General features: G+C 44.3%; 1 protein-coding gene across 1 annotated transcript in view; it reads left to right on the forward strand.

Annotated features, from left to right (window-relative positions):
• Nucleotides 1–7,548: 7,548 nt before the first annotated feature.
• RAB27B (RAB27B, member RAS oncogene family) overlaps nt 7,549–24,850 on the forward strand; it is a 109,493-nt gene continuing 92,191 nt past the window's right edge. The window contains exon 1 of the mRNA XM_044431404.1: nt 7,549–7,571. The gene's annotated coding sequence lies outside the window, so the exon portion shown is untranslated. The remainder of the gene's footprint in view (nt 7,572–24,850) is intronic.

Here is a 24,850-nt window from a genome sequence, read left to right on the forward strand (position 1 = left end):
GTGATTCTTTGCCTGAGGTGTTCCATGCCTAGTGTCTGATTGAGGTGGTTTAATCTAATTACGAGGCACTTCATTTCGGTGTGGTTTGATTAAGTCATATTTCCTTTCTTTTTTGTGCTAAGTATCCAACCAGATACAAATGACTTAATGACATGATCGCTGGCTTTGGTCACTCATCCACTAGAGCTTGGAGATGAAACCCCTCCGGGCTTGTCTTTCTTTATACAATGTTCTAGGTTGTTTTTCTTAAAGTGGTAAGTACACAATTTCATAGAATACTAAAGGGAAACGCTTCTCAGAGTCTCTGGTGGACCAACAGCAGGCACAGTGGGGTTAATAACTTGCCCTATTATGGAAAGGACCAATTAATATGTGCCCAATATTAATAATGGCATGATGGTATGTTGCATATAAGAAACAATACCCTCACTCCCCAGGATCTGCTATCACCAGTAGCGTAGTAGGATTCCTACTGATTCCACACAGATAATGCTGCTAATGCTGGACACAATGCAAATGTACTGATGTTTCTTTGTGGGAACAATAGGGGTTTTTTGCAAGGAAGAAGAGAGGAAGCCCCATGGAGAAGGAAGCATCACTGCTGGAAAGCACAAACTTACCATAGGTGGGGGACTGGGTTTGACCCATGATTGAACCTCTTAGAATGGTTTGTGGCAGCTACTCAAAGGAAATGGCATATGGATCAATAATATTTTGCGTACTCTGAATTTTAGGGAATATGTAAGAAGATACTTGCTAGCCAATTCTCTCCCTTTTCACCATGTCTCCTGATATTGTGATTGTCTGGTTGTTATTTTCCAGGACATCTTGGTCAGAGTGGGGGAGGATGAAATAACTGGGAGGTGGCTAGAATGTAAGCTGCTCAGGTTCTGGATATACCTGCGCACAAGTAGGACCTTATTCTTTGGTCTTCCAGGTGGCCGTGACAGCAACGCTTTCAGCAAGCCATAGCATCTTCGGAAAGCCATCTGGGAGAGCTGTTCTGAATGGATAGGAGCCACTAGGTGCAGAAGTTGATTAAATATTCTTAGTTAGGGTGACTAACAAGCAAGGGTATGGTCTAAGGGCACATAAGCTAAGCAAGTCTCGATCTGGCCAGAGCTTGGAGGGGAGACCACCCGGGAACCACATGTAGCCACCTAGGTAGATATCTCAGAGGGGACAAGAGGTTAAAGTCTCAAGTCATCTCTGCTAGGTTCCTTGTCCATACCAAGTCCCCTGTGCATACTTTCAACTAAGAAAAAGAAACAGGGGGAAGGAATCAGAGCAAACTATATCCATGAAGTTAACCTGCACAGCTTGCCATCTGGACCTAGTTATTGTGTTCAACTGCACTCCATCACATCTGTTCAGACTTTCCCATCAACATGAGGAAGAAGGGCATGAAGTATCCTGTGCATGCTGAAGTACACAAAGTACACAGATATTGTCTGCATGCATGTCCATCTGATTTATACACAGGTATGAGGATTCTATTTCATCTAGGTTGCAGGTCATGTGAACAGATGAACCTGGGTTGAATGAACACACACAAAGCAGTGTAGACCGATGAATGCATATTCGCTTTAGGCATGCCACCTTCAACCCAGTTATAATTTATATACATGCACAAGTATTCACAAGTACTATTCAGCATGTGTATAATTTGCACTGTACACAGATTCCTGATCCGTACACATGTACAGTTGATCTAATGCAGTTCATACAGAGGTTTTTTAGTGATAGCCCTGTATTTTCCCCCCATTAAAGTTGTGTCAGCAGATTGTAATCTCTACAATGTGGCTGTAGTATGCTAACATCTTGAAAAACACTAGAAAGTAGAACTAGAAACTAACAGAAAGAGAAGGGTATTTGGGGGTCTTTAGCTAATGAGTAAAAAACTCCAAGCAATTAATGATAACAGTACTGTTGCTATGCTACAATAAATAAGTCCCAATGTGTTCAATGGAAGTAATGCTTTCTGGAAAAGGTATTCATTCTACCTAAAACAATATAAATATAGGTAGTTGTGGTTTAAAAAACAACAACCCCAAAAACTCCTTATCTTCCAAAACCTGCCATGAAATCTTTTAATAAAAATGCTAAAATCAAAATATTTGCTGACACAAGTGTATTCTGTGTAAATGCTTATAAACTGGTTAGTGTTTTATAATATTTTATTGTGTATTTGAGTTTTTATTTGTATGCCTTAGTGTTTTTTTTAATCCTGTGCACCACCTTCAGTGGGTTCAACCCTAAAATCTGGGCTTATCATAATTTAAATGAATAATATCTAATAAGGAGGGGCAGCTATTCAGTGTAAGGAGAAGCTCTGTCTTCTGCAAGTTTAGATGGGGGAAAGGCCTCCACCTCCCAGCATGCCCTATATAGCCTCCCTGAGGCATGCTGGGAATTGTAGGCCTTTTTTCCTGTCTTGCAGGGGATTGCATGTTAGGGGATGGAGTCGGTTATGTAGCATTAGTAAGCAATGAGGATCTCTCCTCTCAGGTCGTGAGGGAAGGCAGCTGCAGGCCTTGGCTTGCCACCCTCCAGGCTACTGCCTCAACATGAACAAGGCTTGAGCATACAGCCTAATATGTGTGAAAGAAAAGGGACTTCAGTTTAGGTTTCTCCAAGTAAATAGGTTTAAGAAAGTGTTCACACCAGCAATGGCAGGAAAGAGAGCTGCGACTCAGACTCTCCAAAAAGAAATGGTCGTTGCTTATGTAACGTTTCTTCAGTTATGCAGAGAGAAATAGAAACCTATTCAGTTACTAGACATGTAAATCAGAACACTCACAGATGCCCCAATTAACACACCTTATTCGCTTGCTTTGATGTTGATTGATAACAGGCAATAGCTTCCATCTTGCATCCAAACAAAATGTGAGATACAACAGACACAAACCACATCCTGGGTTCTTACAAGCAGCTGCAATGTATAGCCTCCTGAGTCTTCTCAAGAATGTGTATTAAATGCCTTTTCAAATGTCTTTTCAACACATGCGTGTATCTACTTTCCCACCAGGCCTCGCTGGCCAGAAAAATATTCAAGGCCTGAACATTTCCTACTTCTACATAGGTTTGCCTGAATTCTCCATATGAGTTCAGGGTTCCCTGAAGGTTGTGTTTAAAACAGGGTGAATTTGTGACCCTCCACATGTTTTGGCTCACAACTTCCATCATTCCTCACCATTGGCTCTGCTGACTAGGGCAGATGGGAGTTGTAGGCCAAAACACCTGGAGGGCTACCAGTTGCCCTTGCCCACGCCATGGCCCTTGGCTGAGCATCATCCCGAGCACAGAGAAAAGCGGTTAACTTTGGCAAGGGACATGGGCACTCTTATTTCCGTTTCCACAAATGCTAAGTGAATGCAGTGGGCTCAGACAATGGAATGGCAGGTTTATCTGAATAAATTCCATTCTGGAAGGGTTTGAGCAGTTGGTGTTTTGAATGGCTTCCATGCTTGCAAGAAGGGATTGATCAGCCAACGAGCCGAAGAGACCACTAGCCCAATCTGGAGGAACAAGCCAAAGGTGGATTCTTTGGGGCTGAGGGGGCAAACACTACAGGATGAAAACAAGGGCCCAAACATGAGGGGGTCAGGTACACTTTTCTGGGCCCAGAGGACCCCAGACCAGGCTGCATGCCTATGGCAGTGGTGGGTATGTGGGGGAGGGGGGAGGCTAAATAGTGGAATATCTTGCGGGAGATGCTGCGGGATTTGTGGGAGGCCATCAGAAGCAGCATTAGAAGAAAGGAACATCCTGAATGCTGAGTTGCCGATTCCAGATATAGATGCACACATTTAAAATTAGACAGAATATAAGTTTATTGTTTAGAGTTGACATGCCTTTTGATTCCTTTCTCTCTTTAAAACAAAGCAAGCAAAAAATAACTCTCCTGTGGAGCATGAGTGCTGGAAGATCAATAGACAAGTCCCTTTGTTCCCATCTGTCAGTCTCTATCCCCAACCCGCTCTGCCAACCAAATGAAACCAGAGGGGGAACTGAGGCAGGATTTCAGGCTTTGAATAATTTCAATCCAGGGGGCATCATTTTGCCCCCAAGAGCCACATATGTTGGTAGGAAGATGGTACACACTGGAGGCCTGGGCAGTGAGAGGGACTTCAACTAGCATCCAAATTACTGCATCTCACACTTGTGTGTGCGTACACGCACACAAGCACATCCCAATGGCCATTCGTTGAGGCTATGGCTATCAATAGCTACTAGTCACAATGCCTCTCTTTTTGCCATTACATTTATATCCCACCTTTATTCCTCTTGCAAGGACCCCCAAGCTGGCTTACATGGTCCTATTCTGCTCTAATTGATCCTAACAACAACCCTGCAGGGCAGGCTAGGCTGAGAGTGAGGGAGCTGCCCAAAGTCACGCAGCGAGCTTTATAGTCCAATAAGGACTAGTGCCCAGGTCTCCTGGGTCCCATCCAACTCTCTAACCCTCACACTGCATGAGTTTTATAGATTTCTTCCAGTAAAAAGGCAGTAGGTCTGTTTCTGATTATTAGCTGCTGGGCACAATTTGCTTAAGAAAATTTGCTTAAATCCAGCTTGTGGGCTCCCTGATCAGGTCTTTGGCCTGATCCAGCACCACTCTGCTCATATTCATTGCCACACTGCCTGACCCTTCTGATGCAGATGGACTCACAGCTATTGCCAATTTTGTGGAAATGGAGAAGAAAATGCAGCATCCTTGCAAATATACAGGCCTTTGCTCTTCAGGCCTTGCTTTTAAACTCAGGAAATACTTGATGTAGAAACACTGCCCTATGAGGAGAGACAGAGAGAACTGTGCATGCTTAGCCTTGAGAAAAGACTGAGGGGGGACATGATATCCCTCTATAAGTACTGCAAAGCTGTCACAAAAAGGAAGGTCAAGATCTCTCCTTGCTGAAACCAGAGTGCAGGACACGGAATAATCAATTCAAGTTGTGACAACCCAGATTCAGGCTGAACATGAGGAAAAGCTTCCTCACTGTCAGAGCAATACGAGAGTGGAACCAGCTGCCTAGAGAGGTGGTGAGCTCTCTCACACTGGAGACATTCAAAAAGAAACTGGACAGCCCTGTGAGTGGGATGATGTAACATGGTGTCCTGCAACAGCAGTGGGTTGGACCCACTGGCCTTCATGGCCCCTTCCAACTCTACTATTCTATGATTATATAACCAGAAAGGAAAGTCTGCCTATTTTTTTAAAAAAATGCCCTGCAAATTCAATAAAAGTAATATTACCCCCACATTATAGGCATGTGCATGTGTGTCTCTGAGAGAGCATGAGAGCATAAGAGAACTTTACCACAGATTTACAATTTGTTCAGGGTTATTAATCCATGTGCAAGGGGCCGGGGGTTGGAGGGAGATTAGCATGACGATCTCCATAGGCCCAGGGCCTGCCAGAAGGCTACCCTGTAGATTGCCCACTGTTACTAACACATTTTCTGGGTTTTATTTTTAAAAAGCTAAATGCAGGCTAAGGAGAAAAGATGCTGCGAATTTGTCGCAACTGTTTTGCAAGGGGGAAGAGGCAATTCACCCATTCCTTGCAGATCCTCCTTGGAGATCCTCCCATGGGCAGGTGGGGTGGCATTTGGAGTGTGTCATTTGGATAACCAACATGACCCAGAAGGAAAGCATTAACTAACCCCCTACAGTCTCCCTAAGACTGCATTTCCCAAAAGGAAAACAAAAGCCCAGCCATCCGTAGTTGGAGCTTAAGGCCTACAATTACAGAGTGCTTTAAAGTACTGCATTGAAAGTTATTCTGCCTTCATCTTGCATCTAACAGTTAGCTGTCAGTAATTTGACTGGCTTGGACTTGCAGGGGAGAAAGATCGTGCTTGCAAACCACAGGCTGTGCTACAGGTCAATTAAATGTGCCCACAGCCACACTGCCAGCCGAACCAAGCACTCGTTTGCACACAGAAGTCCTGCGCTCCATCCTCTTGCATGCAGCCACCCTGTAATTGTGTTCCTGCAGTGTGTTAATACAGAGGGCTGTGGACAGTGCAGTTTATTGCAGCTGGAGAGAGGCAGAGACCAGAACTTGGAGTTCTGGAAGGTAGCTCATGAAATCACAGAATAAAGAGTCCCCCTGGTGGCCCCCTGGTGAGAGCAATATGTTGGAATGTAAATGCTGTGCATCTCCACCCAGGATAAGCCTTCCTTGCTGTATCCCAAGGAAACAGAGCCTCTGCGTAAGCCCTGCACCCCTGGAGTTCTCCCCACTTGGAGAACTGGGATTTGCACTACAAGAATTTAAGTGGCTATAATTTTCCTTTTAATAACAATTAGTCTGAACGAAAACTAAGAATGGAACTGGCAATTTAGGCTGTTGCGTGTGTTGTCAGTGGGGCTATAAGCCTGAAAAGTCTTCTTTTGAAGCTGAAACTTTTTGGTGCCTTGCATGGCATTCATTTCAATGGGTCTGCTTTAAGGAGGACTAACGTGGGTATAAGTCTACTACTTCAGAGGAGTAGCAGTATCTGCTCCTAATGTCCTCAGCAGATAACTGGCATGCACCCCCTAATTCCTGAACCATGTGTTTGCCTGGGTCTTTGTAGACAGCAGGCTTTTCCTTCTGTTGGTTCATAGCCCACTCAGGCATTTTTAAATATATGTAAAGGAGATATTTGCAGTGGAATACTTTTCCTGCATGCATTTGGAATTGTTAATGATGATTATGATGAATCATTTATATCATGCCCTTTTTCCTCTAATGAGGATCGCAAGGCAGCTTACATAGCTCCATTTTCTCCTCACAACAACAACCTTGTGAGGTAGGCTGGGCTGAGCTTCTGTGACCAAAGTCCCATAGTGAGTTTCATGGGGACTGGAACCCAGGTCTGCCTGCTCACCGGTCTCACACTCCAGCCACCACACTGCGCTGGCTCTCACTACGCCTGGCCGCTACAAGACCCCATCGCTTCAAGAATTTGCACAGCACAGTCTTCAGACAGTGCTTTCGAGTGCGCAAAGTCCGCCTCAGACGAAAGCTTGTAAGGTTGCCGTCTTCCCAAGGCGCCTATAGGGTTTGGTGGTGCAGCGAGGCTGCTGTGGAGCTGTCTTATTTTTGCTCCCCCTTTAAGGGCTTGATCCCCCCTCCGTTTCCCCCGCAGGGGCAACTTGGAATGGCCTGAAAAAGGGGACCACCTCTGGAAGGAGGAACCACACCCGTTGGCACTAGGACCTGACAGACACTTGTTTGAAATGCTGGCGGTATGTCAGCGGTACCCAGACGGAGCTGCTTTCACTGCCGTTACACAAGACAAGGGTAGCCGCTTGCTGCCGCAGGAGCATCTATTCCCACTCGGAAGGTGCGTATTTTATTGGCTGCTTTATCCCTGGCATCCTTCACCTTCCAGCACTTCCTCGGCGCCTGGCGGAGCCAGCTGCATCGCCAGACGGCCAGGGGCTGCGCCCCTCTGCCCTCCTCTTCATCCCTGTTTTCTTCCGTCCACAGAACAGACGGGAGCAACAGTGCCGTAAAGAAATGGGCTAGTTATTTGCTCGCTGGCAGGATCCGGAGGGGCCGTTGCACGCCACAAAGTGTAAGTAGATTGTGTAGGGTGGTTTACGATGCTTGTTGCAGCTCCTCTTTCTGCGGAGCAGTCCTTCTAGAAACCTGCCGGCCCTCATGGGGAGGGGGAGGGAGAGAGGGGGGTAATTTATTTAACGAAATGTTTGTGTTGGTTGTGGGAGAACATACAAAAGAGTCCTTGAAAAGTCCGGAGAGAGGAATCTTTGTTGGTTTGTGTATGATCAGAGATGATTTTCTATTGGGTATCATTCCCCCCCACCCCATGTTTTCTTCACCACTGAGGGTAGGGCAGGAAGGAAGGGACTTACACTGGAGTAAGAATAGCTTGGGTAACGATGAAAGGAAGAAGTCGGTAAGTGTGGGAAACCAAAGTACTTGAATTAAATCCAATGTATGCATGCAGTATTCAGTGCAATAAAATAGATCCAGGATTCCACAGAAATAAAAGAGTCTACATTTAAAACCACCCCAACACTGAGTGCTTTTTCTCAATGCTATCCTGGACCTTTACAAACAATTCTGAGATACTCTGGATACATGCAATGAATCTTCAACAAAAACAGCTGTCATAGGAAGTGATGCTTCCATGTAGCAGCTATAAAATATGTTTGGGCCTACATTTTGAGCAATAAGAAACCTCTCTCAAAATACCACTTTTTGCCGAAAGAGTTCTGCCTCAGTCCTAAAGACATTTAGTCGGAATCCTAAATACATTTAGTCTCGCTGCGTTTGTGTTCCATGTGTCATGGCTTGCAGGTGTGGTTCACTTCTGCATGGCTAGAGGACCAAACTTGATGATCAGCATCCGAACCAGGACTGTGAACCTGGGTCATAACCAAGCACCTGCAAAGCAAATAAGGAGGGTGTACTTTGCAGTGGAAAGGCAGCAGTGGGGAAAAGAGTGGAACTGTGCCCCATCCAGGGCTTTTCCCCTCCCATTTTCCTCTGTGCTGAGACAAGAATTCTCATTGAAGAGAGAGAAGTGAAAGGAAAAGGATGAATAGAGAAAAGCCACATTCATTATTCCATCCACCACTTTCTCATTATAAATTTCACACTTTCCCTTCTGCATTGTAAGGGTTGGGGTTACTAGCCTGGGCCTATTGCCAAAGTCACGTTCAGACCAAGGCTGAAGACCTAGTCTGGTCCTGTCTATTTAATTCTGTTGTTTCATTTCATATATTACATTTTTATACCACCCCGTTCCTAAAGTTCTCCAGGTGGTTTACAAAGACTAAAAGGGAATGGGATTTTCTGAGGTACTTTGAAAAACTTTAAACCTGTTGCTTCGCCCAGGCTGAAGGATTCTGCTTTCTTTTATTTGGAACATTCCTTTTATTTTCCCATCCTTAAAATTCCCACAAGGCACATTTTATTCATTTTCAAAAACATAGAGGAAAAACTTCTGATTGTCTCTCTCCATTGATATGATTGCGTATAAATCTTTTGTTGGACAAGGAAGCAACAGAAAAATCACTGTTTGCTAATGAATGGAAGCATTTGAATTCAAAAAGACTGCACATTATAATAGTTTCTGCAGCATTTTTAGTTGTTGGGTTGTCTATGTATTTTCAACCTTAGTTCTACTCCATTTTTAGTAGTATGCATTGTTTTCTATTGTTCCAGTGGTGCTTTTTATTGTGATTTGAATTTCCAAAGCGGAATGGCAAAAATCATGAATAAAGGATAGGTTGATTCTAGCCCTGAGTGGATCTGTGGACAGAGCCTCTAATACTATGGCTGACACCAGCTTAATTTGTCATTTGAAGGAGCGCCTGCTTCTGTATTTACCTACCCAGCCTCTAAGATCTGGATTGGAGGTCCTTCTTCGTGAGCCCTTTTTGAAGGAGATCAGAAGAGTGGCTACCTGGAGAAGGGCCTTCTCCACAGTGGCACCCTGGCTGTGGAATAAGCTCCCTAGAGAGGTGTGCCTGACACTGTCACTTTTTTCATTTTGGCACCAGGTCAAAACCTTTCTATTTCCCCATTATTTTAGATGTTAATAGTGTTTTAAGATAGGCTTTTATTTATTTATTGTAATTTTTCGATGCAATGTCCTATTTATTTATTGAGACACTGTGAAGCCTGTGCAGGATATAGAAGCTTCACATAAATAAATAAATTAGATTTATATCCTGCTTTTTCCTTTTTTTAAGAACTCTGGGTGGCTTACATGATTCACCTCCTTCTCCTTTCAATCTTATCCCCAGAACAACTGCCTTGTGAGGTAGATTGGGCTGAGAGTCAGTTGGCTCCATGCCTGAACAGGGACTAGAACCAGGTTCACATGAATTCCCAGTCCTGCAATGTTAACCACTACACTGCACTGCTTTTCTTCACAGAGATATGGTTGTGTGCTTGGTGAGCAACAGGCTTAATAGCACAAAAAAAAATCTGTCTTAACAGAAATTACAGCTAGTTACTCTCTGCTCCTTGTTCAGTTAGGGTGACTTCCTCTTGAAACATCCCCCAGGGCAGAAAAGTATTTTTGGCTGCTGATTATCAGCTCCATCCCTCTGTGCTGACCATTGGACCCCGCTAAGTGAGTGTTTCCGGGCTGTGGAACTCACTGCAACTAGTTGGACGAGCTCCCTTTCTGTTGGCTTTCTTTATTAATTTTATTTGAACGGGCTAAAATATGGGTGGCCTTTTAATTGTTGTTTTAATTGGTTCTGTGTTTTATTATTGTTAGCTGTGCTGAGCACTATTTTTAGTGAAAAGGGAAAAAAAGTGTCAATGGCTTCCTACTTGGATTAGAACACCACCTGGTCAACAACAGTCTTTCAGGCTCTGGTTTGCCTTTTGGGGTTGACTCCTGGCCTTGTTGCTTGGCATTAGAAACATAGAAATAGAGTGAGTCAGAAGGGGTCTCCCAGGCCATCTAGCCTGACCCCCGGCTCCAGCCGGCTCCACTCACGACATGCCCACCATGTGCATGCCTAGCCTGTTCTTGGACACCCTCACCGATGGGGCCTCCAGCTTCCAGTCTGACTCCTTGGTTTTATCCCCTGGCAGAACTCCTGCCTTTCAGCTCTTGAGCCCACTCTGGAAATGGTTTATGGCCCAGCCCTGACAAAACCCCACAGAAAAACCCCACAGAAAATTGCACCATGGCTATTGAAACTGTGGACCACACTTTGACCTGCGCGAATGGTGTGGAACAGCCTCAAGGGTCTTGAATGGAGGGCTATACTGAGACGGTGCACAGAGAGGGAGAGGGAGGAAAAACGGACAGCAGCTGCAACAGATGTGCTAGACTAGCACTGTTTCGCATGACTTTGTGCCAGTTGGCAAATATCTTTCTAATTTTATTTAAAAAGGCTTTGGCTTTTAATCTAAAGTAGATTTTAACTGGTGGGTGCCCATGAGAGTTATTCAGTGGGTAAATGACAGAGTGGGGGAATCACCCCGTGTGTGTCATGTTTCCATCATCCTGGGCCATTGACCATGTTAGCTGGTGCTGATGGGAATTGTGATCTCAGCATCCGGAGGGTACCGTGCTGGGAAGAGCTGATCTGGGTGTTCTTTGCCTAGGCGCCTCAGCTTATCTTTTCACTGCCTCATGCGGTAAGCCTTCTGATGTTTATCTTTTGACCCATCGGTTGCAGGGAGGTAAAGTGCATGTGAGAACCAGTGTGGTCTGGTGGGCACCGTGTTGGACTGGGGACCTGGCTGTAATCCCCACTCAGCCATGAAGTGACGAGGTGACTTTGGGCCACTCACAGACTCTGCCCAGCCTACCTTACAGAGTTGTTGTTGTTGGGGATAAGACTGAGAGGTCGAGGAGGAGAATGATGTAAGCTGCCTTGAGGTTCTCACAAGAAGAAAAACGGTGGGATATAAATGCAGTGTAAGAATAGTAATAATAATGATTTAGATCAGCCCGTCTTCAGAGGCATTTGGGTCACAACTCCCAGAATTCCCATCCAACAGGGCCATTGACTGGGAATTCTGGGTGTTGTAGTCCAAACATGTCTGAAAGGCCCAAGGTTGGGGAAGGCTGATTTCTTCATTACATGCATTTATTTATTTATTTAGAATATTTATATGCCGTCCTGTCACAAAGGCCTCAGGACGGCTTACATAAATAAAAAAATATATATAAAATATAATTCAAATGAATTTCAGATCTACATCTTTAGTTATAGTGGAACTCCTAAAAAAACAACAATACGCCAGTATTTGAGTGTTACTTGATTTTGTGAGATGTGTTGGCAGGAGGGGATGATCCTGCCAACTATTGCTGATGAAAGTGTTGTTCAGCCAGAACTCCAGGTCCCCCTAACTGTGTATGTTGGGGTGGAGTATGGGGTGAAAAGACCGTCTCTCCGTGGACATAGGTAAATCACTGTTCTACTGTTTAGGTTCTGCCCTTAAGCATAGTTTTAAAATCACTTTAAATAAAGAAGAATCACAGGCCATTGCTATTGCTCCGTAGGGGTGGTAGGAACGTGAGGAAATGGAGAGCTGTCATGAGAACATGCCGTGCATACAGTTCAGTGTTGTATATAACTTCTGGTTCATTCTGTCCTTGAAGGAAGCGATTAGAGTGCATAGACTTCCATGGCAGGTACAAATGACTCTGTGCCCATTGTCATAAGCAAAGGATACATTAGGTATTAATGTCTCATCTTAAGAAAAGGGTCAGTTAGCTTTGCTGATTACATTAGTATAGCTATGGAACGTGTAAGAAGTGAACCCAATGAATGTTAAAATATTTGCTTTTTTTCAAGTTAATCTTGACTATATCCAAACTTCTCTAGCAATCTATACTACTCTGCTGAGATTACTTTGCTGTGCCACTTAATTAAATCTGAAACTTTATAAAATTCATAATATTGTAACATGGGCTCCTCTGCACATTATGAATTACCATTCAGAGGTTGATGCAGAAGCTTATAAAATTGCCCTACACTCTTATTTTTTGATGGCCTGATTCCGAAAAGTTACTCTCCTCTAGGTGTGATGGACTACAGCTCTCATCAGCTTCAGCCTGGGTGGCCAATGGCTGGGTATCATGGGAGTTATTATCCCACACATCTAGAAAGCAGCAGGCGGAGGATTCAGTGCTTTATTCAGTATACATGGCTTTGTTCTGGGCATGTAATGACATGGGATACCCTGAAGTTCAAAGCCTCAGACCAAAGCCCACCTAGGAAAGTGAGATGCCTGGAGTGACAGAGGCTCAGTTCAGTTGAGTCATGTTGCATGAGACCCAAGAGAAGAAAAAGACAGCAAAATAAATTCAGTGCATTAAAGCTGCCCAGGACCAATGGAAAATGAACAAGTGGATCCTAGATCAAATCAAGGCAGAAATTGGCCGGGAAGCAAAAATGATGAAACTGAGGCTCTCATACTTTGGACACGTCACGGGAAGGTAAGACTCACTGGGGAAGACAATCATGCTGGGGAAAGCCAAAGGCAGGAGAAGAGGAGGAAGACCAGCCATGAGATGGGTTGGTTCCATAGAGGAAGCACTGTCTGGACTTTACAGGAACTGAGCTGGGCTGTCAAGGACTGGCCATTTTGGAAGGCATGGGTTTGCAGTAAGTGCAAAGTGACTTGACAGCACACAACAACAACAGAAGTACTTCCAGTGGCGGTTCTCGCAGTGAGTTGCTCTTGGTGAAGGCACTTCATGAATCAAGATAACAGACTTCCCTTTCATTCTTGGATGAATGCACAAAATAGTCTGAGTGGCTGAGATATTGCTCTGATAGGAGATACACAACCTCAATAGTGCTAGGACTTTTTTTTTATTTTAAAAGCCCTATTGCACAAGGTATGGTAGCATACCTAACGTAACTGAAATCTCTTTGATAGCCTGTGTTATTTGGGATCACTAATTTTGCAAGGTGGATTCCTTCTTGTCAAATTTAACAAGGTTGCTTTCAGTGGAATGGGATGCTCATAGCTTGCAAAGGTGCTTGCTGAAGATGGGAGTTTGTGCTACTAATTGTTTTGCCAGTCAGATTCACAGGTGCTGCTATTAGGATTGGCCATGTACAGTAAGGCAGCAGAACACCCTCCCCTTGATAGAAATGCTTCAAAATAGCCTCTGTGCACTTCCCATTGCCAGACTTCAGATTGCAGTCTTCTTGGGGCAGGATCCTATCTTGTTCTGCTTGGACCCCCTCCCCGTACTCTCAAAACCCGTTTTATGTTGCTGAGCTTGAAATAAATGATAAACCGCATGTATGTTAATGGCTAGGAACTTGCTTTCTGAGATGAGAACAGGAGATCCTGCAGAAGCCCAGTTTTTCACAGATATGTCCTGAGGCACTTATGTAACTATCATTTCCTGTCATCCTCATCTTCATCCTCATCTTTCATTTCTGTACCACTCCACAGCTGAAGCTCTCTGGGAAGTTTAAAAACTGACAATTAAAAGTGTAATGTAAATATAATAAAATCAGGGGGGTAAAGTGTTAAAAGCAAAAATAGACAATGCCAAAACGACTCTGAATATTCCCTCTCAATCCACTGGGTGACCAAGTCAGTCTTTAAAGGGCCCCGAGAAGAGGACAGTCTTCATCTGGCATTGAAAAGATGACGAATTCCGTGTCAGCCTCTTCCGCCTCATTATTTGCAGAAAGCCTGCCATTGGTAAGGGCAGTACCTGTGTGTGTGTGTGTACGATCAGAGACACACAAGGCCACTTTTGCAAGATCTCTGCCAGTAACACCTGGCCCTCCTGGGGTGCCCCTAAATATCAGGGGAGCACCTGGTCACACTTAATTTTAGCTCTTGGTCACACTGAGGGTTGAGCACTTAACTTGTCAAAAGTGATTTTGTTAGGAAGCGACCACCGTACAGTTTCAACAGGCTGCAACACCGATCTCAAATGAACAAGATGAAGGTTAAGAAAGAGAAATGTAAAATCCTGCATCTTGGTGTGAAAAGAACCAGCATATACATAGAATGTGAGATTTGTGCATTTGATGTGTGCATTTGAAAAGATCTAGGTGCCTTAGTTAATTACAAGGAGCACATGAGCTATCAGAGTGATGCAGCTGCTTAAAAAAGAAAAGAAAAGCGGATGCACTACACTATCCAGACTGCAGAGCATTTTGTTCTGTGCTGGTCTGGCTTTATCTGGAATACTGCTGGACTGGACTGCATCCGGACAGGGCCGGCCCCCCTACAGAGCAGAGTGAGGTGCTTGCATGACGTGTGAGTCTCATGGTTTCTCCTGCCCATCTCCAGCCTCAGCCCAGCCCGGGGGGAGCGCCACCACCTCCAGCAGGTTTTCTACAAAGTGCCGCCAGCCCCTTTCCCACCACTGCAAAAAAAGTGGCTGGTGGCACTGTTTATACCAGCTGCCAGCCCCCTGTTCCTGTGGGGCTCTGCCTCGGTCATGAGAACTTGACCGTATCCTGCAAAATCTTGTGAGCTCTATCTTGTGAGCCTCTTAACTTGCTTTGCATAGGTCTGGACACATGCACAAATGCCCATTTTAATTTGGGAAGCCCCTCTAATAGGGAAGAGATAATCCGACTGCTGACTAAAGGAATTTGGGTCACAAGGGGCTTCAAATGAAAATTATGCCAACTGCTGTGAGCATGTTTAATAAGAATCACAAGATAGACAACCTTGGCTAGGGGGAAGAATGGGAAGTTAACCAAGAAAAATGTAGAAAGTATTGCACATTTAAGAGACAGCTGGACAGCTACCTGCCGAAGATGTTTTAAACTGGAGCCCTGCATCGAGCGAGGGATTGGGTTCAACAGATTTATAAGCTCTTTCCAACTCTAGTATTCTGTGATTCTATGACTACTTTGGGACAATGTTCATTCCTCTTCAAGACAGTCAGTAAGCTACTAAATTAAACATTGAAGGGCAGGAATATATTTGGCACTGAGCACAAGGACTTGCCTTGGACTTTAGGTTAAAATGTTAAGACCGTGTGAGGGTTATTGGGCCTCATGTGCCCAAGGAATCCCCAGTTTCTAGTAGAATATGGCAGACCCCTGCTTTGTGCTCTTCTCACCCACCTCTTTCGAATGACTGCAGAAAGTCTCTTTAGATTTTCCTTCATGGACAAAATGCACACCGTTGCTTTTGCAACAGCCGTCAAGCTTATTTTCCACTGCAGTAAGGTTAACCTAACATACATGCATGCGCGGTAACAGGATTCCATAATCCACAGCTGCCATATACCCATTAGCGGCTGGCTCTTGGGATGTTAAGGCTGATCTGGGTTTTGTCTGACGTGGCATCCTGAGCTGCAGTAAACCCACTGCCAATGTGTCTGGCACACATAAAAGAAAGTGCTATGAAAAACAGGTGTAGCCTTGATTGCGAGTCTGTCAGCAGGAATTCTGCATCTTTTACTCTTTCTAATTTGACCTCATATTGCTTACAGCTGAAAAGGGGCAACTGTGGCCAAGAGACCTTGAGCTTTTGTTCATACTGGGATTCAATTATTATATGGATCGATGTGGGGGAAAAAAAACCCCTTAATATCAGCCTGTAGCAATTGCTGCTTTTCACAAGCAGCCTGAATACTCACTAAAGACTTGATTTTGCTTTGTGGGAGACAAAAACATGCAGAAGGTTCCAGAACCAGAATCCTAAAGGACTTTGTGGGATTCATTGCATTGAGTTCAGTGCAAGCGTGGTGTGAGCCCATGGTGCCCTTAGGAATAGCTCATTAGAAAATTTCATCCCGTACACAAAATTGCCGGGGTGGTTCATAGAATAGTAGAGTTGGAAGAGGCCATGAAGGCCATCGGGTCCAAGCCCCAGCTGCTGCAGGACACCATGTTACACCATCCCACTCAGATGGCTGTCCAGTTGCTTTTTGTGTGAGAGAGCCCACCACCTCTCTAGGGGGCTGGTTCCACTGTTGTATTGCTCTGACCGTGAGGAAGCTTTTCCTGATGTCCAGCCTGAATCTGGGTTGTCGCTGCTTGAATTGATTATTCCGTGTCCTACACTCTGGCATCAGTGAGAGGAGATCTTGACCTTCCTCTTCGTGACAGCCTTTGAGGTACATATAGAGGGTTGAAGCTATCACTCGGGGGGTCCCTTTGAATTGATTCACAGGATAGCTTTTATCACGGGGATCAGCCGTTGGAATGCAATGGCTCACCACCCAGAGTAGGTTGCAGTAACCTGGTAAAAATGTCACTCTTCTGGACTCCTTATCGTGGCATGCTGGGAATCTCATAGATCTTCCCGGATTACGAGAAGCTCTTTATCCAAAATCAACACAACTGAAGATTTTGGAACCTGTTCTTAGATAAAGCTTTCAGAGATACACCTCTCAGTTTAAAGTCCTTTAGCTAAGGCTTGAGATGTTTAGTGTGGTGCATATGTGGAACCATACCAAAGATATGGAACCAGTGCTCCAGCAGAGCCCTCTTTTGGCACCTGTCATCTTTTAATTTTATTTCTTAATGGGGGGGGGCTTTAAACTTATTTGTGGGGCTTTAAACTTATTTTTTAAACTGGGAAGTTGGCACACCACAAAGTGAAGCACTATGGACTAGCAACCTCTTTATTTGGGTTCAGAAGAATGGCTTGGAATTCTGGCACACAGAACCCACCTATAGTTCCAGGAACAAGTTACTTTCATTTTAACTTCATCAGTTTGCCTTCTGTGAAATGGACATTTTGTGTCTGGCCACGTCTACCATTACAGCCATTGTGTGAGACCTCCCATGACACACACACAATAATCCACCTGAGCCCACTGATCCAAAAGGATGAGGTCAATGGACATTAGAAAAACTTTCAGCCTGGAGGCATCGTTTGGACACCTGGCTAAAACGTTTCTTTGACATTTTATTTCCGGATCTTCTTGCCTCATTGTTTGATGATGTTGATGACGATGATTGCAACAGCGTTCTCTCTGTCCGTCTGTCTGTCTGTCTGTCTGTCTGCTTGTACTAATCCTGAGTTCTGTCCCCCTAGCAGTTTTGTCCACAACCTCTTAATGTGCCTCTGCTTTCTGGACAAAGTTGCATGAAAAGGCAGACGCATCGAGTTCTGTTTTCCATGTATTTGTGCCTGAGACATTTTGTAATGGCTTGTTTATGCATTTATTTTCAAGATTTATACGTCACTTTTCAACTGAATGAGTATCATACTGGATGAGAACTGAAGACCAAGTCATCCGGGAGATAGCACACAGGGGAAGGCCAGAATATGCTTCCCTTGAGTTCTAGCCCTGGGGAAGTTGGCACCAAATGTTGAGAGGGAAGAGTTGATTGCTTTAGTTGCTTGTTGATTGTCGGATGACTGGGGCTATCCTGATCTTCCCGCCCAATGATGTTCCTAATAGACAGGGAAACCACAGTCCCCCTCCCCATTTCCAAATCCAGAATGTGATTTCCTTCAGTTCAATGTGCAAATGGTATTGTTATAAATCCTTACACATTTTTGTACAAATATCTAACCCAAATTTTGTGTATTTATACTGTTTTTAATGCATTTTATGTCCATTTTCCCTTCTTCGTTGAAGTTGCATGTAAATTAATATCACTTTCCCTGTTTTGTATGGTCACCTATTTATCAGCATACTTTCTTTCCCAAATGTAAAAACGTATATGATCAGTGGAAGCAGAATGCTATGTATTGGTAAAAATACTGTAATACTGTATACATTTTTTCCTGGCACTTTTAAGCTCTAGTCATTAGCATGCCTGTTCTCTGTTGTAATAATGTCATTACATTTGTTTAACTGCCTTGTGCATTAAGGGTTCATTTAACTAAATGAAAATCAGAAATATGCAGCAGGGTGCATATAGTCAAAGATAATTTTCGAGGTGAACCCACTGTGAAAGCACACTTGTTCGGGGCACACGGACAAAATTTCTTCTGCCCTTGAATCAAGTTCAGGAGAAAACGTTTCTCCTAGCTTGCATTGGAAGCGGAATCTGCCTGGGACCGATTTCTGGCACTGCACGTTTTTCAAAAGTGAAGTTTGCAGGCTTAGCACCCACATCTCCATCTAAAAAGGAGTGCAAGATACAGGGCTGGGGCAGAAGCTGTCTGCCTCAGATCATGTTGTGTTGGTGAATGTCTAACCCAGAATACAGGCGCTACATGTTTCTGTCCTTACTATATTTCTGCAAGATTGCACATTGGTATTCTATAGTAACAAGAGATACCCAGATATTTGTGTGAAAGAACCTTTGTCCAAAAAAACAAAAAACCCTGTTTTGGGCCTTTATTCGTCTGTCTGTTAGGTTTATATATTGCTTTTTTCCTACAAAGCGGCTTGCATCGTTCTCCTTCCGCTACTCAGCCCTGTCTCCAAAACAGCAACCCCGTGAAGTTGGTTGGGCTGAGAGTCTGTGACTGACCCCAAGTCCCCCAGCTGGCTCCATGGCTGAGCGGGGACTCGAACACAGGTCGCCCGAGTGCTCTTAACCACCACACCGCACGGGCTCTCTTTAAGTGCTTCTGTGACTTAGGACCCAGGGCAACTGAAGGGCCACCCATCTCTAATGGGCTGGTTTGCACATCACTGTGGGCTAGTCAACACAGGGGGTTTTGCGGTGTGTGTAGCTGTCTGTTCTGATTATTCAAGCCAGAGTTGCAGCTGGTCGTTTCATGCACAGCGAGGGTGGCGCATCGCCCTGCTTGAAAACTACCAAGAACTCATGGGCTTTTTAAGCACCTTGGCAACCCTGCCAGATTGGCACAACGCCGTGAGCTGCAGTTGCGGCTCGAAAGTTTCAAAACTCCCTGGTGTGAACCGCAGCACACTGTGTCTCAAGCCTTGGAGGGCTGCCATGCCTGTGAGAACTGGGTCAATATCTAAGTCATCGGGGACTGACCGAGAAGGAGCTCTGAGGGCTGCGGTGGACAGCTTGATGGAGATCCCGAGCCAGCGTGAGGCTGCTGTGGAAAGGGCAAATTGCATGTTAGGCATCATTAGGGAAGGAACTGCGATAAAGCTGCCGGTATCACACCCTGTGTGTCTGTCTATGGTGCAGGCAGAAAAGGGACACTGTAGAGTTCAGACAGGGCCACCGGAGTGATCCAGGTTTGGTGCATTTGCCCTGTGAGGAACCCTTAGTGCAGCTGGGGTTGTTTAGCTTAGAAAGAAAGGGTGACTAAGGGACAACACGAGAGGGGTGTTCAGAGTACGCATGATGCGAAGAAAGCGAAGAAGGAGATGTTTCTCTCCCTCCCATCACACTGGAACCCAGCAGAGTCATCACGTGAAGCGGATTGGCGGGAACTTCAGGATAGATAAAAGAAAGGGTTTGTTTGCACAGTGCGTTCCCATCCTCAGGGTAGAGTGAAGGGCACCGGTTTGGACAGCTTTAAAAAGAGGACTGGTCAGATTCATGGAGGAGAAGGCCACTGATGCTGCTTGTCCCGATGGCCATATGCGCCTTCCAGGATTGGAGGCAGTGTGCCTCTGTCCACCAGTTGCTGGGGAAAATGAGTGGGAGGATCTTGCTCTCCTCCTCGTGGGTTTCCCGTATGCAGCGATTTGGCCACTGCGTGAACAGAATGCTAGACTAAATGGACTCCTGGTCCCCTCGAACATGGTTCTTCTTATGTACTTATCAGGACAAGGGATGCAAGGCAAGGTTTGCAAGGTCTGCGTGTCCACATCCGTGCAGGAGAAGTGGGCGGCTCTGGCAGAAGGGCCCTTTTTGGCGGTGACATTCTAGTGGTAGAAATCTCTCCCCAAATAAGTTTGATCTTTAAGTGTCAGGAAAAGCCCTTACTTCTTTTCTTTGGGCTTACTTCTTTTCCTTGAGCTTTTTAGATGCAGTTTTAATCCTGCTTCCTATTTTATTCTGCTATTCTTCTTGTTTAGACTGCGCTATTATGGTGTTTATTCTTATTTATCGTATTTCATTGGTTCTAATTTATAGTGATTTTGTTTTCTGTGTTTCATTAATTATGGATTTCTTTATTTGTGTATGTGTGTAATTGCTTTTTTATTGGGAAGTGACACATGAATTTAATGATTCTACAATAATGTTATGATTCTCTGTCCTTTTGCTTATACTTTTTCTGTTTAAATTTAAACAGTTCTTTTTGTAAACTGCATGGGAAAATAATTGAAAAATGATATCAAAATAACTCTAACAAAATAAAATAACATCAGGAGTTGAGATAATAATCAACAAGCCCTAATTTAGTTAGTTAATTAATTAAAATACTCACTTCAAGACTTTAGGGGGATTTATAACAATACAACAAAATAATTAGCAATAGAAAATAAATACACTACATGCAATCATGGAAGGAATAAAAATGCACCAGAAGCTAAAAGCCATGGGATGGGGAGGTTTGATGAGTGCCTAAGACATAATAGTAGACCCAACTTCAACTTGGTAACATCCAGATGTTTTGGACCAAATCCTATCAGGGCCAAGCTGGCCAGTAAGGCCAATGATAGAAATCCTTGAAACTGTAATCTGAGACATCTGGAGCCCACCATGTTGCGGAAGACTGATCTTTTAAGGAGGCAGTGAGGCCCACCTCACTTCACAGGACATCGTTTGAATGTGTGCAAGAAAATGACTTGACATCACACTTTACAAAGAGCGAAAGAGGGAAAAGACAGAGTTGCCTAGTGTCCTCCTGCTAAAGAGAACATCTTAGTCTCAGCAAAAGTTGTTGAGCTTCCCTCAAAATTCAGCGGCTGTTTCACTCCAAGAGGAAATTCCAAATTCACGGCCAGCCCTGCTTTTGGTGAAATTCAGGGGCAACTCCATGCAAAATCTTCATGTGCTTGTTTTGTGTAGTATCACAACTTGAGGGTTTGCAAGCTTTCAGGTCACACAGACCTTTTCAGGAAGCTGAATGAGAGCAGAAAGATTCTTGGTGAAGAGTTGTGTGGAATGCAAATACTTGTGCATGCATTCCAACAGGAGTGAATCAACATAAATAATTATTGTCTCGTCTGTCTGGAGTCCTGGAGAGTCAAAAGTCTGTATATAATTAGAAATAGTCCTCTTTGTGTACAAAGAGCTGGCATTTTCTTTGATGGCTATCCTTTTAATGCTTAACAGATAAGCCTGCCATTTTATCACTCGATAGTTTATCATCAAAAATTCAGTTGAGTTTTGAAAGGCAGAGGCAGCGGCTCATTTTCAGTGACCACTGTGAGATTATCCCGCTGCTCCTAAGGTGGCTTTGCATTTGCAGCAGTGCAGTTCGGTGAGAGCAAACTGCCCTTTACATGCTTGCTGTTTTTCACTGCACCAGCGCTGCAAATCAGCTTTGTGCTGGCCATTGCAGCACCGTAACAATATTAGTAGCAACACTGTGAAAGCTCTTCCTGTTATTGGTCTGTGTGGCTTGGCCACTAACTGCGGATGCTTAAAAGGACTGGCAATCAGAACAGCAGATTGCTGAACATGTGACGCTGAGGACTCAAATTCAGAGTGTGCAGTTAAAGGTGAGCTTGCTAAAGAAGCAAGACGGCCTCTTATTTAAGAGCAGTGGGCCAAAGCGATTCAGTGCAATCATCTGGAACCCCAATTTAAAAAAAACTCCAGAGTTTTGTCTAGGGCTTCATGGCTGGGAGGCCTTTAGCATTGATTCTCCCTTATAATCATGGAAACTATTGGCCCATCTTTGCCACCGTTTCCTCCTCCTCCTCCAAGATACATTACTGCAAACATGGGGCTAGATGAGTGGGCAGGTGGATGAAAGTGGCAGTGGCAGAGGATGGCAGATAAACGAGTGTTGGTTCCCAGATAAGCACCAAGCCACTGCCACTGAACCTGCCTACTGTGCTCCAAAGCCGTGTCGCATCGCTTGCTTGGAACTTCAGAGGTAGCTACAACGACAGCCCCCTGACTCCTGGACCACCAGGAGAAGGCATCCAAGACAATACTGTCAGCAGTGGTGGGCTTTGGCAGCTGCCTGAGAATGCAACCTGCAAACTCCAAGCCTGCCTAGGATTGCAAATATGCTGCCAAGCATATTTAGCTGTGACATAATCATAGAAGCATAGAAGAGTAGAGTCGGAAGGGGCCAAGAAGACCATTGGGTCCAACCCCCTGCTCTTGCAGGACACCACGTTACACCATCCCACTCAGATGGCTGTCCAGTTTCACCTCGAATGTCTCCAGTGTGGGAGAGTTCACCACCTCTCTAGGCAGCTGGTTCCACTGTCGTCTTGCTCTGACAGCAAGGAAGCTTTTCCTGATGTCCAGCCTGAATCTGGGTTGTCGCATCTTGATCTGATTATTCTGTGTCCTACACTCTGGCATCAGTGAGAGGAGATCTTGACCTTCCTCTTTGTGACAGCCTTTGAGGTACTTACAGGGGGATATCATGTCCCTCCCTCAGTCTTTTCTCCTCAAGGCTGACCATGCCCAGTTTTCTCAGTCTCTCCTCATTCCTCCTAACCCTAATTCTTGTGTTCAAACTGCTTTTTCTGGTCCTTTAGATGAGTCTCTGAATCCCTTTCTTCTCTCCCCCAGTAGTGCATAAAATTTCAAAGCATGAATGATAAAACCATTTTGTAATCTCCAGTCAGGCCTTGAGACTTCAAATCAGATACTGATGCTTTGCAGAAGTCGAGCATTTAATGCCTCTGATATAGATTTTTTTTCCTTGTGTGTTTTTCATTGCTCTGTCTAATCCAGTTTTAAATGGTTTTAATATTGCTTTCTAAGTAAATTTTCTCATTAGCCTGTACCCAGACAATAATATTGTATAAAACATAAAAAGATTCTGCGGGAGTGGAGTCGCTTGTGGATATCAATTTGTGGAGTCTTAAAGTAATAATAATATTTTCCCTAGTCAGGTCATCTCCTCATATCCCAGCTTTTGCTAAAGAATTCAAAAAATTTGCTCCAGGCAAACCATTGTCACACTTTGATCTTCAGAAGGGATTGATTATAGTTTGTGCAATGTTACCTAATTTCTCTAACTCAATCTTTCAATATTTAGATTTTTTAGACTTACAGTATGAAGACTCTAGTTAAATAAACTGGAATTAACTGAAATAATAGGATTGTTTTTTTAGTCAATTCTGCTGTCTCGTTCCAGTCACTGTCTTCAGATTCTAGGGCTTAACATAGATAAAATGAGGCATAAGGAAACCATGTTCCACACACATAGGGCAGGTCTGCATGGCATGAGATGTCATGGTGGTTTCTTGTGCAGGATGGCCTGCTAGGTCATCTGAACCCTGTCATGATATTTCGGCATAGTAAGTTTGCTTGGTTTTTAGAAACCATGATAACAAACAATGGTCTGTTCTATGGTTTCCGTACTTCACCCTGGCTTATCTCGTTGTCCAAACCCAGAATCATGGTTTCCACAATCTTCATATGCACCTGCCACAGAGTCTCCTTGTAAGAGTGGCAGCTGCAGCTGGAGTTACTCTAGCCATCCAGGCAGAACTGAATTCTAGGCACAATGGATGATGGGATGCATGCCAACAGCAGGAGAACTGAGCAAGGAAGGCGAAAACCATGCTAGTGCAGTCATCATTTGATCATCTATCAGGTACATCCAGGCCAAAAAATATGCGTACCATGGCAACCATGCAGGGTTGCTTGTCATGACATGTTAAGCCAGCCACCATTTTCTGCATACCAGTTAGGGAATGCTGAACCTATTCTTAAGTTACTAAATGTATGAAGTTGTCTCTTTTGGAGCCAGGCTCTTGGTCCATCTTTTGGTCCATCTAGAACACCACTGTCTACTTTAACTGGCCGTGACTGGATTCAGAAAACATGATAACCCACACTTAGGGGTTGAGCATGGGTTAGCATTGAACCATGAGTGGTTATTGAAATATGAGTAATTGTGCTGTCTGGACCCAGCTGTGCTAACAAGCCATGGTTGTTAATTATGAGCAACCTATGAAGAGAATCCATGGCTTGTTGTTAGGTTGTGGACTATGGGTTGCTCACCATGGTTTGTTAGCTGGGCTGTGTCCAACAACATAACCTACATTTCAAGAACAACCCATGGTTCTGTAACAGATGCACTCAACCCATGTTTAACTTTTGCATGTGGCTTATAGTGTTGTCTGAACCCAGTCAATGAGTCCTCAAGGTCTCCAGCGGGTAGCTTTTTCAGATCAGTTCCCTGAGATATTTTTTATCTGGGGATTATTGGGACTTACCTGAGACCTTCTGCAAGCAAAGTGTTCAGTTTACTACCTAGCTACAGTTTCTCCCTTACCACGGGCAGCATTGAATGTTCTGTTTGTTAGACTAGTTTGTATTTTAGCATTTTAGTATTGTTTGCTGCTTACAGAGCCCTGTCAGAGGCCTATAAATTTAAAATATAGTTTCTTTCTCTTGAATGCCATTGATGTAAACATTAATAGCTGTAATTCAT

This window comes from Varanus komodoensis, unplaced genomic scaffold (assembly GCF_004798865.1).
Source record: "Varanus komodoensis strain SLA01 unplaced genomic scaffold, ASM479886v1 scaffold22, whole genome shotgun sequence".
NCBI classification, from domain to species: domain Eukaryota; kingdom Metazoa; phylum Chordata; class Lepidosauria; order Squamata; family Varanidae; genus Varanus; species Varanus komodoensis.